The sequence below is a fragment of the Nematolebias whitei genome, chromosome 1, assembly GCF_014905685.2.
Source record: "Nematolebias whitei isolate Nwh7 chromosome 1, NemWhi1, whole genome shotgun sequence".
NCBI classification, from domain to species: Eukaryota; Metazoa; Chordata; class Actinopteri; order Cyprinodontiformes; family Rivulidae; genus Nematolebias; species Nematolebias whitei.
In genome coordinates, this window is record NC_056498.1 from 380,532 (window position 1) to 385,985 (window position 5,454).

The 5,454-nt window shown below is 38.3% G+C and overlaps 1 long non-coding RNA gene across 1 annotated transcript; it reads right to left on the reverse strand.

Moving 5' to 3' along the window:
* Positions 1–1,712: 1,712 nt before the first annotated feature.
* LOC119407884 lies at positions 1,713–4,983 on the reverse strand. Its single transcript, XR_005186697.1, has 3 exons — positions 4,907–4,983; positions 4,530–4,649; positions 1,713–2,166 (listed from the first exon to the last, which is right to left on the reverse strand). It is a non-coding gene; the product is annotated as an uncharacterized LOC119407884 (long non-coding RNA).
* Positions 4,984–5,454: the final 471 nt, after the last annotated feature.

Here is a 5,454-nt window from a genome sequence, read left to right on the forward strand (position 1 = left end):
GCTGCTGCAATCAAAATTTGAATAAGGTCATTTTTATTTATGAAATAGCTAAATCTCTTACTTTCTACATCTAATATTTTGTTTGTACATCTACTATCAAACAGATCCTCTTCCAAAAATAACACAACTTCATAAATCTACTCTTCAACAACAAGGTTAAAACATCTATTTTTCTTTACCAAAAAAGTCTTAAATTTTAATACCATTGACATCAAGGTAGATTTCATCCAGACTCTTCCCTTTATACTCTCCTAGGCGCCCCTGCTCCAACGCCAGGAGAACTTTGCTTACTTTTGCTAACTGCAGGGTACCCTCTGGAAGGCGGTAGTGCTTTCTGTGAACTGCAATGTTATGCCCAAGGAAATCGGCTAACTGGTCAAGTTCTGTGGTTTTGAGATTCAAAACAGTTGACAATGTAGCAATGTGTTTCCTGAGCTTGGTTGACGTAAGTGCTGCAGGGTTTTTTATCTCATTGCATTCACTCACAAACTGCCTTATACAGTCTGAACCTCTAAGGTAATGGACAGAATACGGCAATGCAAACAGGTATTCATTTTCTTTCAGAACTCCACATACTTGACGAGTTTCAGTGAGAGCATCTAATGATTCCTTCATGAGTGGACTCAGTAGAACAGGAACTTTCCTTCCTCTCTTTCCCACTATGCTTATTCGGACAAAATAGCTGCAAAGCTTTTGCTCAAGTGCTGTGAGGGCCAAGTTAACATCTTCATGTGTTTCTGATGCATCTTTTGATAAATAAACAGACAAAGGCATCCTGGAAACCTCCCCAGCTCGCCGGCGGTTGAAAAGGATCACTTGTGTGAGGGTCACTTTGGCAAGATCCTTCCATTTTGATGGTGAAGGCTTTTCTTTCAAGGCATTTAAAAATTGCTGCTGTTTCTCCAACAAATGGCTGTGAAGAATCTGGACATCATGTGTGAAAGGTAATAGTAGAGGAGCATTCCACTTTTTCTGTTGAAGCTGGGTTAAAGCTTGGCTAGCAATGTCATATTTCCAACTTTCTTGATACAGTTGTACAAATTCATCTGCATCTTGGACAATTTGTTTATCTTTCATCTTCAATCCTTCAGTCTTAATAAACATAGCTAAAGAATGCATGTTGTGACCAATTTTTCGAGCAAGAGATGGCCGTTGATACTTTCCATTTTCATTATTAAATCCAGCAAGTTGTCTTGCAGCAGTGACTAACTGAATGTACTTTTCAGGCTTTACAAGATCTTTAACACTCTTCACAGGGGCAATGCTTTTGGCTTCCAGTAGCAGTCTTCCAAGCTCTCTCAGCTTTTGACGGATGTGCTGATGCTGGCTGACTACCTTCTCATTCTTGTAGAACAATCTGTAGCCATACTCTAGTATGCAATGGTCCTCCTTAATTGCAACTGTAATCTTATCTTGATTCATATCACTGAGGAACTTCCAGTAGGCATCACTGAACCCTGGTGGAACTGGTTCAGCAAACGCACACAATGCTTGAACTCTTCTTCTACCCTTTTTAGAAGGCTTATCTTGAGGCTGGAAATTGCAGGAGTTCAAGTGCCGCCACATTGCCTTTTTTTTGAATAGTCCATAGCAGTACAAACAATGTGCAAATGTTTGTCCTTTTGTTTTCTCCTTTGGTTGTTTCCATGGGATGAGTTTGCCTTTTTTACTTTCCAAAATTTCAGTGTTGTGCTCAAAGTTTCCCTTATTTCGTAGATAATCCAACTGAAGTCGTCTTTGTTTTGAGTTCTTTCCCAAACTAAAAGCTTTTGCAACATCAGCTTTATCCATGTGTTTACGTAGCAAATGTCTTGACATTTTTTGTACAATTACACCACAATACAAGCAGTGATGTTTCTTGTTATATCTTCTGGAACCATCTTCCTTCTTTGAAACAGGAACAACATGAACAGGTTCTTCTTCCAAGGGAGCCCTTTCATCTTCACTTGTAGTGACTTTGGAATCATCCTTATCAAAGCTTCTACTCTGACTAGACACACTCTCATCCTGAATGCAAAACTTGCTTATCGTAGACATAGTTTTTTTCTTTTGCCCGTTGTCTAGAGATAATTCCAAGCTGGCCTCACTGTCTGTGCTTTCCCCACTGGTCTCTGGAACATAGTCGTCTTCACTATCTTCACTTGCCTCTTCTAACCCTTCAAAACTCTAAATCGTTTGGGGGGGAAAAGAAAAGGAATAGGTTAGCATTTCTTCTTATAACTATTAGCAATTATTAAAAAATTATCCAGGCCTTAATTTAAAGTTCACTTAACAAAACTGTCTCAAAAGGAAAGTGTTGTCAAATTTAAAGTGCTTTTGTTTCTAGTAAATTTAGAATCCCAACAGATACAGTAAGAAGCATTGTTAGGGAAATCCATTATCTTTTACACGCTTCTTCCATTTTGGGTAAGGGGGGTCGCCGGTGCCCATATCCAGCAATCACAGTGCGAGGGGCGGGGTACTCCCTGGACAGGTCGCAAGTCCATCACAGGGACACATAGAGACAAATGAGACAAACAACCATTCACTCTCTCACTCACACCTAGGGACAATTTAGAGTTACCAATCAGCCTAACATGCATGTTTTTGGTCTGTGGGAGGAAACCGGAGTACCCGGAGAAAACCCACGCATGCACGGAGAGAACATGCAAACTCCACCCAGAAAGGCTCCCGGACCGGGATTTGAACCGGGAACCTTTGCGCTGAGAGGCAGCAGCTCTACCAGTTGTGCCACCGTGCTGCCCTTATTTACAAAAATCTAAATCCATAGTAAAAGACAAAAAATATCCCTAACATTTAGGCACATCAAAAAATATGTCAACCAAACAATAATATAAAGAACAGTAAGCTTGACATGCATCTCAAAAAAATGTATATTAACTGGCAATGAGGTAGAGCTCTGAAATATAAATGAAGTTTAGACAATTGTTACAACTACAAAAAAATCGGTAAAAATCGGTTTATCATGTAAGGATTGGCCGATCTCCGATTTCCCAAAATTAAGAAAATCGGGGCCAATAAACCGGCTGGCCGATTTATCGGTCTACCCCTAAATATCACAATCCAAATTTTGTTTGCATGTTTTTGTGGTAATATTTTATAGCAGATGTGCTCACTCCGCTAAGAAACAGGCAGTCCAACAACTTGTATTCTATTTATACACTGCCTGGCCAAACAAAAATAGTCACCACCTGGATTTAACTAAGCAAATAGGTACGAGCCTCCTACTGGATAATTACCGCATGGTCATGGCAGCTGGCAACAAGTTGTTTAACCCCAACTGGTGCAATAAATTGCTTCTTGTTTCTTAAACAACCATGTTGAAAGAAAATTTGCGTGGTTGTGAAAAAGATGTCAGTCTGTTTGAAAAGGTTCAAATCACTGGCCTGCATCAAGCAGAGAAAACATCTAAGGAGATTGCAGAAACTACTAATTGGGTTAAGAACTGTCCAACGCATTATTAAAAACTGGAAGGATAGTGGGGACCCATCGTCTTCGAGGAAGAACTGTGGTCGGAAAAAAATCCTGAATGATCATGACAGGTGATCACTTAGACGTTTGGTTAAATCAAATTGAAGAAAAACAACAGTAGCACTCAGGGCTTTGTTCAATAGTGAAAGTAAGGTAATTTCCACACGCACAGTGCAAAGGGAACTCAAGGAATTTGGACTGAAAAGCTGTGTAGCCATAAGAAAACCACTAATCAGTGAGGCTAAACAGAAAAAGGCTTCAGTTTGCTAGGGAGCATAAAGACTGGACTCTGGAGCAATGGAAGAAGGTAATGTGGACTGACGAGTCCAGATTTACCCTGTTCCAGAGAGGTGGGCGCATCAGGGTAAGAAGAAAGGCAGGTTGTGTGATGCACCCATCATGCCTAGTGCCTCGTCATCAATGCAAGATCTTGGTGAAAAATTAATGCAACACTGGATGGAAATAGATGTTCTAGAATGGCGCTGCTCAAGGTGATGGCCAGATTCTTCAGATTCGATGCAGGACATACTTCCTGCCCACAGCTATCAGCATCTATAACAACTCTTGAATGAAACCAGGATGATGAGCTATGACAACACTTAATTTCCCTTTGGGATTAATAAAGTATTTTTGAATTGAATTCAATTGTGATATTACAGCAACTTGTTGAAACAATGCCACAGCAAATGCATGCCGTAAGCAAAGCTAAAGGCGGTCCAATGAAATATTAGTGTTTGACCTTTTTGTTTGGTGGAGACTTTTTTTGGCCAGTCAATGTATGCATCCAAGTATTGGTAAAATATTGTCTTGCAGTAACTTCAATATTTTGGCTTCATAAATCTGTTTTGAGATTAAATTAGCAGCTCCTAAATTTCATACTACATCAGTTAAAATCAATCTTGTTGCACCAGAGGTGCTGAAGCGTGGTTAGATTACAGTAATTTACTAATTTATAAATAGAAGAAAACAAAACAATGACAATAGATATTTTAAAACATAAATGTTTAGATAATTGCTTTGGCAATATACTATGTTTGAAAGTGAATGATGAGGCTTACAGAAAAACGAAATCCTCTTCTCTGGCGTTGTGAATCCATTTCAGATGATGTTGAAGGGTTTCCCATAGTGTCATCACTTGAATCGTAAAGAGGATCCGAAAAACTTGGTACTTTATTCATCTGCAAAAGGTTAAATCAAGGTAAAATTATTAAATCCTAAAACATTTTAAATAAAAAGAAAATTATGTTAAAGAGAAAATGATTAAAAAAAGCACAGCTTGGAATGTAATTAAGTAAAATGCATTATCTTTTGGGAAGAAAGAATACCAGAAAGAAAAAAAATAATTAGCAACGTTATTTATTAAATGTGAAATACTATTCAAATCCTAAGATCTTTTTAAACATATAAATTATTTCAGAATTACTTTAATTTTTACCATTTTGCTTTTCTGTTGAATATCACCATTTTGTAGATTTTCAGAATTGTCGTTTTTGGAATCATCGTCACCATCATCACTGTCCGAGTAGTCCACCAGGGAAACTCCTTTGAAAATTGTCAGCTAAATGGGAAAAAATTGATGAGAAATAAGGGATGAAAAGAGCAGCTTTTGCACAAAAATGTAAGTCAACCTAATGTAGACAATTAATGTTAAACTACATTTGCTATTAGCTATTTTGTAGGCAAATATATGAAATTTCTGTCCAGTTTGTTTTAACTGGTGAATGACCATTGCTGAAACAAAAATGTAAAAAAACACAGACAAAACCTTAGATCCACACAGGAGGCTCCCACAAGGACAGGAGTTAAAAACCCATGTGTGTGAGTAGGACCCACAAAGACGCATGTTAAAAATGCATATGTGTGTATAACTGACTGCTTGGCTGAGAATCATGAGTAGAATCACAATAGATGTATGTGCTCAGATGATGAATGCTGTTTGAAGGTAGCTGATTTGTACATTTGTCACTGGGGCAAACTAGAATT